Consider the following 16,279-nt stretch of genomic DNA (forward strand, 5'->3'; position numbering starts at 1 on the left):
TATAAGGTCTTGCACCTGGGAAAACATAATCTGGGAGTGCAGCACAGACTGGGATCCACCTGGCTGGAGAGCAGCTCCTTGGAAAGGGACCTGGGGGTCCTGGTGGACAGGAAGCTCAACACGAGTGAACAGTGTGCTGCTGTGGCCAAGAAGGCCAACAGGGTGCTGGGTTGCATCAAAAAGGGCATCGCCAGCAGAGAGAAAGAAGTCATTATCCCACTCTACTCAGAGCTTGTCAGGCCACACCTGGAGTACTGTGTACAGTTCTGGTCCCCTCTACACAAAAAAGATGCGGACAGGCTGGAAGGGGTCCAGAGAAGGGCCACCAAGATGATCAAAGGATTGGGAAGCTGCCATATGAGGATAGGCTGGGAGAGCTGGGTTTGTTCAGCCTTGAGAAAAGGAGGCTCAGAGGGGATCTCATCACCACGTACCAGTACTTAAGGGGTAGCTACAAAGAAGATGAAGACTCCCTTTTTACACGGAGTCCCATGGAGAGGACAAGGGGGAATGGACACAAGTTGTTCTTGGGGAGATTCCGATTGGACATGAGAGGGAAATTTTTCACAGTGAGAACAGTTAACCATTGGAATGATCTCCCCAGGGAAGTGGTTGACTTGGCCATGTTGGACACCTTCAAGAGTTGTCTGGACAGGGTGCTGGGCCATCTTGTCTAGACTGTGCTCTTCCTAGAAAGGTTGGACTAGATGATCCCTGAGGTCCCTTCCAACCTGTGGTTCTGTGATTCTGTGAAGATGGAGCACAGTGGTGGGAGTGAGTGTGCACTACTTGTAGTATAGAGGTCATAGGTGTACTGCTGTAGTGGTCTGTGCTTGGACCTCCTCAACATACTCACAGGTGACTTGGAAAAGGAACTGGGCACTCAAGTGACTGCCTTCTGATGATACCAAGCTATTCAGCGACTTAAGCACAAGTACAAAAGCCCACCAAAGATCTGCAGAATGACTTATGAGCCTGAAAAACTAGGCAGTAAAATGGCAGATTACATTCTGGATAGAGAAAAGTGATGCACAGTGGGGAAAAACACGCTAATTTCAAATATAAAAATTTGGAAAATCTTGGCATTAACCATGCGTTTCTGAGAAGACCTCACTTCAGTGCTTCATAGAGTTCAGAAAAACAGCCTGTATGCTGAGATTTGAAAAGGAACAGAGAACAAAGCATCCTTATGCTGCTGTGTAAATTCATTATTTGACCACATCTTGAAAGCTGTGTGTGGTTCCGAGTTCCCCCAGCTCAGGAAAGGCAGAATAGTAGTGGAAAAGGTTCAGTGAAAGGTAAAAAGCATGATCAAAGGTACTTTGCTGCCAACTTTTATGTAAGGAACAACTAAGTAAGCTACAGTGTGAAAAAAAGATGAGTATTGCTATAACAAAGGGCTAAAAATCATGAGTGTACATTGTAACGGAGTTATAGGTGGGAATTGTGTATGTGGATCCCATGAAAGCCACCATGGACAATTTGTACTTACTGACTTGTGTCAGCTACTCTGCAAAGGCGATTATGTGGTGTTATGTGAATTCACTTCTCTGTTATATTGATTAGTCTTTATAATATGAAAGTGTGTTAGCTTTGTTCATACATAGGAGGTCACATTATACACTGCAATGTAACGAGGTAGTGGAATTTTACTGCAGGCTTTGGTATTATTCATGCTCAGGTAAAGCAAACTGAAGGACAGCCTGGCCCTGGAAATACAGACTTTGCTTCTTGGAAGCTTAGAGCTGTCCACAAAGGATAAAGGACACCCATGGACAACCAAGATAAAGCCAGCATCCTAGCCCCTCTAACACATCTTTGAAACCCTCCCAATGTTATCTGGCATCATAGATAAGTAGCTTTAGGGAGACTGAGCCCAGGGACACCTGGATCGATAGACAAGCAGCAGGAATGCTGCAGAAATGCAGTTTCTTTGCAAAGTTTTACTATGATTAGTAAAAACAAAAGTGGTAGTGTGGGTCTTAGTACTTAGTCAAATCATATTGTACCTGAATGGTTGAAGGCTATAAGAACCCTGTGTGAAACCACATTCAGGGTGACCCAGTTTGGCTGGCACACCTCATGCGCATGAATAAATATTTACCCTTGTAATTCTCTACTTTGTGCCCTAGCCTCTCTCCTTGGTCAGCACCGGCCAGCTGCAAATTTTCCAGAACAGTGAGCTATGCTTAGCAGATCATTTTCTTCAAACCCAGAAAAATTAGAAATATTCATAAATAGATTATATTCTGTAACACAAGTAATAATTCAAGGAATAGTTTGCTAGTCAAAATGGTTTTTTCAGCTCATCCATCTGTATCTGAAACAGTCCAGAGTGCGATAAATATACTTCATATCGATAAAAAGGAATCTGTTAGCTGATACACAACACTTATTAAGCAGTTTTACCACTCTTCCTTAGCTATGTGTAGCTACCTGCTCTACAGGCAATGCCTGTAGCAAATGCAAATAGAGTATTCAGTATTTAAATAAGGCCGGACTAAACAATGTCACCCAGAAGAGCCTTTGTTATGGAAAGCTTGAGAGTCAATTTGCATCTTCCTTAGTGTTTTCCAGCTACATAAATTCAGTCTCTTCCTTGCGTTTTCTAACCTTGTGTTCAAAGCTACTCCATTTCCTTTCCCTGTCATATGAATTCTGTCTTTGCAGAGATGAGTCAGAGCTGATCAGGTTAAATCATAGCTCCTCTTTCTTGCTTAGTCTCTAGCCCTGAACCTATTTAGACTACCAGAGAGGGAGTAGTTCTGCTGCAGTTACCACTCCCCATTTACCAGTTGTCTTTGGTGACCTCTGAATTCCCAGCTCCTGTGAGATCTTTTGTTCCTTCTCAGTTTGTCCTGTGACTCACCAACCCTGGCAGGGTTGTTAGGCACTCGTAAGCATTCATGCTGAGGTCCCTAAAGGGAGCGTCATCACTTAGTAACGGTAAGGGTTGTTACCTAGGTAGGAGATGCTGGTGGTAACGCTACCAACTGGCAAATAGAAGCAGCATCCAAGCAAGTAGCCTGTTGTACTTCATAGTGAGTCTTAGTTTCTAGAGCAAAGAGATGATGCCCTTCCTGTGTCCTTGCACCATTGCTATCCCCTTTGAGACTGGTCCTGTCATGCTGTGGGACACTCACATACCAGGAATGCACCATGACTCCTCTGCTGCTGTCAGCCTGCATTTCTTTCCACCCTCTAAAACGATTACCTGAAATGAAATGCTGTTCCTGACTTGTAGACCCATGAGAGCCACAGGTAGACCATTGCTGCTGCAGAGCTTCAGCTCTAGGAGCTTTTCTTGGAGTAGTTTTGCTTTACATGTTACTCAATTTACAAGGCCTCTGTCATGGTTTAGCCAGCAACTCAGCCCCACACAATCGCTCGCTTACTCCCCCACTGGTGGGATAGGGGAGAGAATCAGAAGGGTAACGCTTGTGGGTTGAGATAAGAACAGTTTAATAGTTAAAATAAAATTTAAAAACAACAACAAAAATGCAATGGAAAGGAAAACAAGGAGAGGCATGAAACCCGGGGGGGGGAGGGAAGGGGGATGAACCACCAAAACAAACCACATGTGACACAGCCGCTCACCGCCCACCAACCCGACACCGCGCCTCCCCCGAGCCACCAACAGCCCCCCCTTAATATACTGGTCATGGTGTCATGTGGTATGGGATGAACATGCCATTGGCCAGTCGGGGTCAGTTGCCCTGGCTGTGGCCCCGCCCCTCCCAGCCTCCCACTGACGGCAGAGCGTGGGAAGCTGGAAATGTCCCCGACCACCACAGTGAAGAGAATTAACCCCTTCTCAGCCAGAACTAGCACATTCTCCACCCCTTATTCCATACCATTTACACCACGCGCAGTCCCATACAATCCAATACAACCGTACCAACCACCACCCCTCCCCTTCCCATCCTTTCCCATAATACACAGACATCATTCCCTTAGTCTATGGACCTTCCCTGTAAAATGTCCATTAAAATGGACATTATGTTCACCCAGTCCATGACTCTGGGCTCCATCTGTCGTATCAGTCTTTCAGGGTGGGAGTGATGGTGTGTGTGGCGTTGGGTTGCTGCATACAGAGTCAGTCATCGTTCCATCACTGCTGCACTTTGCTTGTTTCACAGTTTATCTTCCATGGATTGGGAGGCTCGTACTCTGATATCATTGATACAACACAGAGGTGACACACAATATTATATAGCAGTTCGCATTGTGCCATTCAGTTCATTGGCTGTTTTCACCCAAAATCAAATCCCCTTGAGGCACTCATCTGATTTCTCCATCCTCCCGCATCACCCACCAAGTGCACCCAGGTCCTCGAGCAAAAGCAATCCCATGAATGGGTTTGCCTTTGCCTGAGGCAGGAATAACCCAGACTGCTTTGCCCAGCATAGTTTTTAAGTGCACTACAGGGACTCTATCCCCTTCCGCAGTATGCAAGAATTCTGACTGGGCAGGGCCAGCTCGCCTGGCAGATCCCCTTGTGTTGACTAATCAGGTGGCTTTTGCTAAATGTGTATCCCAGTGCCTGAATATTCCACCCGTCATTGCTCTTAGCATAGTTTTTAACAGTCCATTGTACCGTTCAATTTTCCCAGAGGCTGGTGCGTGATAGGGGATGTGATACACCCACTCAATGCCGTGCTCTTTGGCCCAGGTGTCTATGAGGTTATTTCAGAAATGAGTCCCATTGCCTGACTCAATTCTCTCTGGGGTGCCATGTTGCCACAGGACTTGTTTTCTGAGACCCAGGATAGTGTTGCGGGCAGTGGCGTGGAGCATGGGCTATGTTTCCAGCCAGACAGTCGTTGTTTCTACCATTGTAAGCACATGGCGCTTGCCTTGACGGGTTTGTGGGAGTGTGATATAGTCAATTTGCCAGGCCTCCCCATATTTATACTTCAGCCATCATCCCCCATACCACAGAGGCTTTACCCGCTTCGCTTGCTTGATTGCAGCGCACGTTTCACGTTTGTGGATAGCCTGTACAATAACATCCATGCTTAAGTCCACCCCACAATCACAAGCCCACCTGTATGTTACATCTCTCCCTTGATGGCCTGAGGTGTCATGGGCCCACCGAGCAAGAAAGAGTTCACCCTTATGTTGCCAGTCCAGATCCACCTCAGCCACTTCAGTCTTGGCAGCCTGATCTACCTGCTGGTTGTTCCGATGTTCTTCAGTGGCCCGACTCTTGGGGACGTGAGCATCCACATGCCGTACCTTTACAACCAGGTTCTCTACCCGGGCAGCAATATCTTGCCACAATGTGGCAGCCCAGATGGGTTTACCTCTATGCTGCCCGTTGCTTTGCTTCCACTGCTGTAGCCAGCCCCACAGGGCATTTGCCGCCATCCAAGAGTCAGTATAAAGATAGAGCACTGGCCGCTTTTCCCGTTCAGCAATGTCTAAGGCCAGCTGGATGGCCTTTGCCTCTGCAAACTGGCTCAATTCTCCTTCTCCTTCAGCAGTTTCTGCTACTTGTTGTGTAGGACTTCATACAGCAGCCTTCCATCTCCGGTGCTTTCCCACAAGGCGACAGGACCCATCAGTGAACAGGGCATACTGCTTTTCATCTTCTAGCAGTTTGTTATAGAGTGGAGCTTCTTCAGCACGTGTCACCTCCTCCTCTGGTGATAATCCAAAATCTGCCTTCTGGCCAGTCTTCCAAGATTCCTGGGCGACTGGGGTTTCCTACTCGAGCCTGCTGGGTGATCAGTGCAACCCATTTACTCCATGTAGCATCAGTTGCATGGTGTGTAGAGGGGACGTTCCCTCTGAACATCCAGCCCAGCACTGGCAGTCGGGGTGCCAGGAGCAGCTGTTCTTCAGTACCAACCACTTCTGAAGCAGCTCGAACCCCTTCATATGCTGCCAATATCTCTTTTTCAGTTGGAGTATAGCGGGCTTTGGACCCTCTGTATCCCTGACTCCAAAACCCTAGGGGTCGTCCGTGGGTCTCCCCTGGTGCTTTCTGCCAGAGGCTCCAGGTAGGGCCATTCTCCCCGGCTGCAGTGTAGAGCACATTTTTTACATCTTTTCCTGCCCAGTCTGGCCCAAGGGCTACTGCATGAACTATCCCCTGCTTAATTTGTTCAAAGGCTTGTTGTTGCTCAGGGCCCCATTTGAAATCATTCTTCTTCCAGGTCACTTGATAGAGGGGGCTTACGATCAGACTGTAATTTGGAATATGCATCCTCCAAAAACCCACAACACCCAAGAAAGCTTGTGGTTTTTTTTTGCTAGTTGGTGGAGACATTGCTGCTATTTTGTTGACCACATCCATGGGGATCTGACGACGTCCGTCTTGCCATTTGATTCCTAAGAACTGGATCTCTTGTGCGGGTCCCTTCACCTTACTTTGTTTTATGGCAAAACCAGCTTTCAGAAGGATTTGGACTATTTTCTCTCCTTTCTTAAAAACTTCTTCTGCTGTGTTGCCCCACACGATGATGTCATCAATGTATTGAAGGTGTTCTGGAGCTTCTCCCTGTTCCAGTGGAGTCTGAATCAGTCCATGGCAAATGGTAGGACTATGTTTCCACCCCTGGGGCAGTCGATTCCAGGTGTACTGGACGCCCCTCCAAGTGAAAGCAAACTGTGGCCTGCACTCTTCTGCCAGAGGGATTGAGAAGAATGCATTAGTGATATCAGTTGTGGCATGCCACTTGGCTGCCTTTGACTCCAGTTCGTATTGAAGTTCTAGCATGTCTGGCACAGCAGCACTCAACAGTTGAGTGACTTCATTCAGGCCACGATAGTCTACTGTTAGTCTCCACTCTCCATTAGACCTCTGCACTGGCCATATGGGACTGTTAAAGGGTGAGTGGGTCTTACTGATGACTCCTTGGCTCCTCAGTTGGTGAATGAGTTTATGGATGGGAATCAGAGAGTCTCTGTTGGTGCGATATTGCTGCCAGTGCACTATTGTGGTGGTGATCAGCACCTGTTGTTCTTTGACCCTCAGCAACCCCACAACAGAAGGGTCCTTCGAGAAGCCAGGCAAGGTAGACAGCTTTTTAATTTCCTCCATCTCCAAGGCAGCTACACCAAAAGCCTACCTGTACCCTTTTGGGTCCTTGAAATACCCTCTCCTGAGGTAGTCTATGCCAAGGATGCACGGAGCCTCTGGGCCAGTCACAATGGGGTGCTTCTGCCACTCATTGCCAGTTAGGCTCACTTTGGCCTCCAATACAGTTAGCTCTTGGGATCCCCCTGTCACTCCAGCAATGCTGATGGGTTCTGCCCCTATATAGTTTGATGGTATTAAGGTGCACTGTGCACTAGTGTCCACTAAAGCTTTCTACTCCTGTGGGTCAGATGTGCCAGGCCATCGGATCCACACAGTCCAGTAACCCCGATTATCCCTTTCCTCCCCCTGGCTGGAGGCAGGGCCCCTCTAGTCTTGATCATGGCATTCACAACTCACTTCCTGTAAATGTGAATCAAGAGTCTCTCTGTTAAGCTCAGAAATAAAATCAGCACTTCTGCTCCTCTGTCTGGGACCTGCTCACTGGAAACTGGAGCAGCAGCTTTCCTGGAAGAGCCTCCCTGAGTGACTGTTCTTCCTTGCAGTTCATGTACCCGTGCCTCTAGGGTCAAGGTAAGCTTGCCATCCCACCTCATCATGTCCTCTCCGTGGTCACGCAGGTAGAACCATAGGGTGGCCCGTACTGTGTATCCTCTCCTTTGAGCCAGAGGATGCTTATTCCTAACAGCTGAGACACTACTCTGTAGAGGTGGGGAGCAGGACATATCTTCTTTGAGTTGCTGGACCTCTTGGGATAGTTTTTCCACAGCAGAGATGAGCAAGGAAGAGATATTTGTTTCATAATCCTGGAGTCTATCAATCACCTCTGCCACCGTTGGTGTCTCATCATCTTTCCAGGACATCACTGCCAATGAGTTTGCATATGAGGATGGTGCGCTCCATACAGACTTCTGCCACATGGGTCGTGTGCACTCGGCTTCATCGGGATCTTTGGATGACTGTTGATCATCCAGGTCACCATAAATCACGTCAAGCACAGCTAATTCCCTTAGATGCTGGATGCCTTTCTCCATAGTTGTCCATTTCCCTAGGTGATATGTAACATCTTCTTTAAAGGGATACCTTTCCTTCACTCCGGACAGAAGTCGCCTCCAAAGGCTGAAGGTTTGTGTTCTTTTTCCAATTGCTTTGTCAACACCCCCTTCCCCAGAAAGGGATCCCAGTTGTTTGGCTTCTTTTCCCTCTAATTCCAGGCTACTGGCCCCATTACCCCAGCATCGGAGCAGCCAGGTGACAATGTGCTCACCTGAACAACAGCTGAAATCTTTTCACATATCTCACAACTCACTCAAGGACAGGGATCGGGTGGTCTCTATTTCATTTATGACTTCTTCCTCCTCTCCTCATGATGGCCCTGCTTCTTCATCATCCCATTCTAAACGAGTTGATGTCCGCTTCCAATATTTCTTTTTGTGTATGGGGCGACTGATACTGGCACGGGTTGATTCTCTGAGTCAGCTCCACTACTTGTCATGGGGGTTTGAGTAGCCACAGTGCTTGTCCTGGGGGTTTGAGTGACCTCAGTACCTGTCACGTTGCTTTTCGATCCAGAGACCTTCTCTTCCCCTTGGGAGCACTGAATACTGTTGAGCAGGGCTCGGTACGCATGGGCCAGGCCCCAGCATGTTGCAGTTATCTGTGTCTCTCTGGAGTTCCCAGCATAACAATATACTTTCTCCAAATATTCTACTAGTTTTTCAGGATTTTGCACTTGTTCAGGGGTGAAACTCCGAAACACTGGGGGGTGCCCACTGCCCTAGGTATTTGCCCATGCTATCCCACATGCCCTGCCACTCGTAACTATCAAGCCTCGGGGCAGATTTCTGGGTAATATTCTTAAGTTGCTTAGTCAAAACCAAAACAACATGCCCAAAAACTAACAATAAGTGCACCTTAACCACCCCAGGATGTTCAAGATACAAAAATGTTGTTGTAATAAAGGTGGAGACATCATAGAAAAAAGTTGCGAAGATACCATACTGTATTTCCTCCATATAAAATCTCTCAGAGGAGGAGGTATAATTGCTAATTGCCTCAACAAGGTGGTATCCAAAGTACAGTAACAGTTTCAACAAAAACCCCAAATACCAGATAAAGCTGAAAACCAGTGTTTGCGTAACAAATCTCATAGGCAAAACGTTACTAATCACAGCAGAACACAGCAGACTAGACAAACCAACACCAATCTTTAACAGAAACTGCAAAAAGGACAACATGGTGCTGTGACCAGCAGCTGTTGTTACCTCCAACCCTCAAGCCCCACGTTGGGTGCCAAAAAAAACTGTCGTGGTTTAGCGGCAGCTCAGCCCCACACAGTTGCTCGCTCACTCCCCCACCGGTAGATGGGGGAGAGAATCAGAAGGGTAACGCTTGTGGGTTGGGATAAAAACAGTTTAATAATTAAAATTTTTAAAAAATTTAAAAAAATAGAACAAACAACAAAGATGCAATGGAAAGGAAAAACAAGAGGCATGAAACCCGGGGAAGGGGGGGGGGGGAGGGGGGTGAACCACTGAAACAAACCACCTGCGACACAGCCACTCACTGCCCGCCGACCCGACGCCACACCGCTCCCGAGCCAGAACTGCCCCCCCTTAATATACTGGTCATGGTGTCACGTGGTATGGAATGAACCTGCCATTGGCCAGTCGGGGTCAGCCGCCCCCGCCATGGCCCCGCCCCTCCCAGCCCCACCCCACCCCCCCGCCACGCGGCAGAGCGAGGGAAGCTGGAAATGTCCCCGACCACCACGGGCACCACAGTGAAGAGAATTAACCCCTTCTCAGCCAAAACCAGCACACCCCCCAAAAAGGTAAGAAAGCAATGTACTGGAAAACCAACAGTGATAACCCAAGTTGAAAATTAAAAACGGCACTTGCTGGAGATATACAGAATTTCTCACTGAGCTGTTGCCATACACTCACATGAGGGTTCTCCTATACCCTTTCAGGACAGTATCATAACTATAGTCAGGTGGATATGGTTTTTCACTTTATAGGCTGCAATAATGCAATAGCACAGTCTATTGAACTCTGGAAACAGAGAGGAAAGAGCTTCTTTTGGGTATGTATTCTGTGAATATACTTTGTAGATCTGATTTATGTTGAGTGGAACATTTTGGCTTCAAGGTGAAAACATACTACTTTGGAAGCATTCAGAGCACTTAGAAAAATGCAGTCTGTTTTCTGAAATGTGCAGGCACAAACTGCATACAATGACAATACTCAGGATTTAAAATAGCAGCAAAAGAAGTTTCAATTCTGGAAGTTTCTCAGCCCCTCCTAATGCAGGCTTGGACTCTGAGACTGAAGGAACCGGCATAGTTGTTGCTTTGCATTTCTGCGGCTGATCTTACTGATGTACAGTACATTCCCACTTCAAGTGGCCAAGCAAAGTGCATATATTATATGATGCATTTTAGAGGTTTCTTTAGATACAGGTTTCTGCTAATTACCAGAGTGCTCCCTCCTGCTATTTTGTTTGTTTGGAGGGCGTTAGGACTATTAAGACGTGTCAAGAGGGTAATTTTACATTACTATGTTAAACTCTGCATCTGTATTTTTAAAAGCATTACATGGCTGTAGGATGCTCAGATTTTGCTGTACCAAGCACACAAGTACTGGTTATCTATTGCTCTCTAGTGGCCAACGTGTAACCCTGCTGCTATACTCTATAAAGACTGCCTTCATGTTTTGTTATCAGAGTGTATTACTGTAACATTACAAGCCTGTCTGCAGACATTCACCTTCAGTTTAAGGAATTTACACTTTGAGCCTTGGGGAGGAAAAAAATACGTGTCTCTTGCATTTTTCTGTCTTCTCTTGCCCCAACACTTCTAGTATTTCCACCCACATCCCTATTTGTCCATGACCTCACCAGCTCACGGATGGCATCTCTTTCCTCCACCTCAAAATGTACACAAAGCCTCGCTCCCCCGTTCCTGAGATACATGGCAGTGGCTCATTCCGCCTCTCACCAAGAAAAACATGCTTTGATGGGCTAGTAGCAAGCAAGGCAGCTACTAGTTGCATTAATTTAGTTGTCGCTCCTCCAGCAAATGACCAGATTTTACACTCTTACAGGGAACTGATTCTTATGTAGACCTCTACTCATTTAAAATTGTTTAATTTGGGAAACAGATTAAGCATGAATGTGAAGGTTGTGGGCTGGGTGATCATATAAGCCTTATTCCCTTGGGAAATCAGGTTAACAAATTAAAGTTAAGGCAAATAAGAGAGAAGTCAATATGGTCAGGACAAAAACTGGAATGAGGGTCTGAACTACTGGAGACAGGAGTTTCAGCAGTGGCTGTTCAACAGACAGACTGTGAGCAATCATTAATTTGGGGGTGACTTTTGTGAAGGGCAGCACACAATGATTACCTGCAAGAAAGAGTCAAAAGCTGAGCCAGAGCCCCTTCTAGCACTGTGTTCCTTGGTCGTGGCTGAGCTGAAAGAAGCCTCTGGAGTAAGGGCGCAGGGATGGCCACTGCCAGCCACTGCATCTCCAGTGGCAGCCCCCAGGAAAGAAGCAACAGGCACTGGTGGGGATCCCAGTGCACCCAAAAGCTTCCTAAATGAGAATGGGGAGGAAATATTGAATGAAAGCAAAAATTAAAAGTAGATCAACTAGATTAAAAACACACACAGTTACAAGTGAGCAGTTCTCTCGCCACTCATTTTTGTGGCTTGTAGCGATTCCCTAAAAACATTTGAAATTACCTAAAGATAGAATAACTTCCTTGCAACAGTCAAAACAGAAAAATAGTGCTTAGCCAGATATCATTAACATGTGTCCTGGTTTCAGTTGGGATAGAGTTAATTTTCTTCCTAGTAGCTGGTACAGTGCTGAGTTTTGGATTTAGCATAAGAATAACGTTGATAACACACTGATGGTTTAGTTGTTGCCAAGTGGTGCTTACAGTAGTCAAGGACTTTTTCAGCCTCCCGTGCTTTGCTGGGTGCACAAGAAGCTGGGAGGCGAGAGGGCACAGCCAGGACAGCTGACCCAAACTGGCCAAAGGGATATTCCATACCATGTGATATCATGCTCAGTATATTAACTGGGGGAGTTGGCTGGGGGGCAGCTATTGCTGCTCAGGGACTGGCTGGGCATCATTCAGCAAGCAATTACATCACTTGTTTTTCCTGGGGTTTATTCCCCTCTCTCTCTCTCTCTTTCTCATTATTTTCCTTTTCATTATAATTTATTATTATGTTTTATTTCAATTATTAAACTGTTCTTATCTCAACCCATGAGTTTTCTTACTTTTGCTCTTCAGATTCTCTCCCCATCCTACTGGGGAGGGGAGGGTGAGCGAGTGGTGCTTGGTTGCCAGCTGGGGTTAAACCATGATGACGTGTCTTAATACTCTTTTCAGGCTTTTCATATACAGTCTGTAGGTTCACTAAACACCAACAGAGTAGTATATTTTAAGTGAGATAAATACTCTGCTAGATATTTGACTCACTTCCAAATGCATACGCATGCAGTGACGCAACGCATTCCTGCTGTATGGTGGTATAATCTGGTACAAACAAACCTTGGAGTAATGCAGTTCCAACATCTCATGAACACCCAGTGCTTTCCTAGGAGCCACTGCCATCAACGCTGGCTCCTCAGGCTTAAGTTAGCTGTTTCAGATTCTCTAAAGTGTTCATACAAGGGAAAATATACCTGTCTGGGAGAAACAGGAGAGGCTTACTGCACAGTAAGGAGCAAACAGGTGGTAAAACCGGTGTGGGCGTTCTCTTACCTGTATTAGTGCTAGCTGCTGTGTGATAACAAAACTACATATATGTTTCTTTAGAAATTAGCTGGTTTCATACTTTTGTGAAAGCAGCTTTGCCCCGCTGCAGCAGGAGCGTTATTCCCCTGACTTACCAAAATTTCAAAGGAGCCTTAGGCCTCTCTTGTAAGTATTGTAACTATTACAAGAGTTTTTTTCAGATGATTAGCCATTCTGTGAAGCTTCCATTTTCTCATTATTGCCATGTCACCTATGAAGAAATTAAAGACAGTTGGAAGATCATAGCTGCTAAATCTATATATATTCAAACCCTGTTTAAAGCTACAGAGGCCTTAAATGACATTCCTTTATTGGAAATACTTTTTCCTTATGCCTTTGTATAGAAGGATCCTAGTTTCATATTAAAGAAGATACTTGAGAATACATGTAAATCCAGAAGAAGACTGCTCAGTGTGTGCCTTTGTCATTAGAGTAAATGAAGAAGGACAAAAGAGTTTGGAGTCAGTTTTGGTTGTTTTTTTTTCTCCCATAAAAATTTCTGTGATCAGAAATTCAGATCACAGAATCACAGAATCACAGAATCGCAGGTTGGAAGGGACCTCAGAGATCATCATTATTGTTTGTGTTTCACTTTTGTATCTATTTGTTTTAATTCCTGAAAAGGTAAAGGTGATGAATTAATAGAAGGAAGTGGTTTTGGTTGTCAAGCTCCTAGAGTTAGTCCGTATTTGTTTCAGTCAAGCCTGAGAACTGCATACTGCCTAATTCTGGATATCCTCTCCAAATCATGTTTAAGGGGCATTTTTTAATTTCTTATATTAGAAAGGGATTAAAAGTTTATACAGTCTCTGTCTTAAATTTTTCCTGAACCTGTAGATTGCTGGAAAGTATCTCAGACACCTCATAGCTAAGGGGGCCAGTGCTGCACCCGTACAATTTAAGAGAGAAGAGTGTACTTTTTAGGTCAGTCTCCCAGCAAGAGTCTACTACAGAGCTGATTCCCTGTTTATCATTTGATGCAAAAGAGCCTGAATTTTAGCAAATGCTGCAGAATCACAGATTTTCTGTACCTGAGACTGTAGTGTTGCAGCCCTGCAGGCCACTCTGAGATCTCAGGATAAGCCCTGTTGTGCTGTTTTCTTGGTCACAAGTGCAGTGACTTGGGCGTCAGGCACCCCCTGGCCACACCTGGGCCATCTGCTGCCTGAACTGCGTACCAGAACAACTCAGCACAAATTGTGGCCAGAATGGGAAATACTGACCAAAGCCAGTCATCTCGAGATCCTATAAATAACAATCCAAAAGTGAGACCTTTTGAGCTCTCCGGGACCGCAGTGGGCTGTGACCTTGTGTCTCCCCCTGGGCTGGGACGCCTCTCGGGGTAGATGTCATGAGGATCGAAGGATTGGATCGTGCATCAGTGATTTTGTGAGGACTCAAAGGCCTGACTTCGCAAGGTTCACCGACCATCCATTGATGAATGCTGGCACATAAAACTGAGAAATTCATGAAACTCACAAAAGGGGAAGTTTTAATCACAGGTTAACCTCTCTGTGTGTGAGTGCGTGCGCGCGCACACAACTGTGTGTCTGCCAGTCTGTGTGCATGTGTGCAGTCTGATTTAGAGCTGTTTGTCAGTCTGTCTGTGTGTGATTTGATTTAAACCCCATCTGTGTGTACAACCGGCTGCACAGTTCAAGTGACCCTTGCCATTCTTGAATCTTGAACTAAGTCGCTATTTTGATTGTAACAAATTTCATTGAATCATTCTATTAAATTGGCTGATGCTTAAGAATTATACAGCCTAATTTTGTGATCTATCTCAAAACCATTAATAAATCCTAAATTGCTGCTAGACCAAAACCATGTAAAAAATCTTCTTCTGTGACAAAGACCCTGCTGCTATGGCAACTTCAGCAATTTAAATACCCCTTTAATGAGTCACAATTGTCTGTTAAACACTCTTTGTGGTGAACTACCATTTCCATTCAAAGAATCTCATTGCTTTTTTATAATAATCATTCACTCTCTCCAATCTAATATTAAAGAACAAAAAAATAATGTTTCAGATTTGTACAGTCACAAAATAAATCGTAGCAAATTCCTTGATCTTCAGACATAGTCCCAAGTGTGGTGAGAGGAAACATTGCATCACGCTACCAAACATCTCCAAAATAGAGCCTCAAAACTCTTGGATATTCACAAATCTGAAAAACAATTTGTTAAGCATCAAATACAACATACCGAATGCTATAAATTCTGGGTTATTATCTCTACTGTTTATCAGAAATTAGATCTGATAAATACTGTCACACTTGTTCCCTATACACTACAACTACAGATATTTTTATTTTAAATGTGCCCAGAAGAGAAGGGTGGTAAACAATAAATTACTTTAGATAAGGCTAAAAAGCAAGCTTTTTTAGTATAACCACTTTCAGCCCCACATATTTAAATTTATTCTTTCCTCCCCTTTGGACCTTTAAACGTCCTTAGTTCTATAGACAAGCTCAAAAGGCCACACATAACTGGTGCTGTGCAAGAGCTTGGATGAGTAATTGGGGGAGTATCTTAGGCTTCAACATTTAGCTGCCTAATTCTTGTTTGATCACATGAGTCTGGACACTTCAGAGGGCAACTCAATTTGGGAGAGAACCATGCTGGCAGATACCTGGAGAGTCCTGTTTGAGGACTTATATACCTCATTTCTTTTGCAGCTTTTACAAGCTACATCGGAAGGAAATAGATTTGAGCAGCTTTTGATGGGGAGAGACCTGGATATAAATGTATTCTGAAGTATAATTACTTTTTTACATATATTTAGTCTCGTAATGATCACTGAAAAAAATGTGAACAGTTGTAGAAGGGATTTCTGGTTTTAAATAAAAGTCAGTTAATTGATTTTGAACAGATAATGGATGCAGCTAATCTTTTGAATACACCTAATGAGATTATTTGGCTTTTTGAAGTCAATTTGATGTCTCAACAGGTATTTTTAGTGATATTTTTAGTTGCAGTAAATAATTTCATAAAATAATGAGGTTTGCAACAGGGAAATCTTTAGTCAAATTAGAATTTCAAGACTAGAATACATTTCCTAGCAGCCGCAAATTGGTGGTTTTTTTCAAGAAAAATATAATCTCCCATCTCCATCCCTGGAAATGGTTCAACATAAAGGGAACCAACAACAATAAGATTCCAATGCAGACACTCTTTATGCTATTACTTTAATATAGTGCATTTTATTCTGTACTGACATTGCTAAAACATGGCCCTGAGTTTAAATTTATTGATTTCATTAAGTCCTAAAAGCGAAGTGTTCCTCTGCATAAGATCTTGACTTCAGACATGTAACTTTAAAGAGTGGCTTTACTCTAGAAGCAAAGCACTACTCTCATTTCATATTATTACTGGGGGTTTCTGAGAGTTCTGCCTAAAAAAACCCCTGAACTGTACAGCAATAT

Source organism: Phalacrocorax aristotelis, chromosome 4, assembly GCF_949628215.1.
Source record: "Phalacrocorax aristotelis chromosome 4, bGulAri2.1, whole genome shotgun sequence".
In the NCBI taxonomy this organism is placed as follows: Eukaryota; Metazoa; Chordata; class Aves; order Suliformes; family Phalacrocoracidae; genus Phalacrocorax; species Phalacrocorax aristotelis.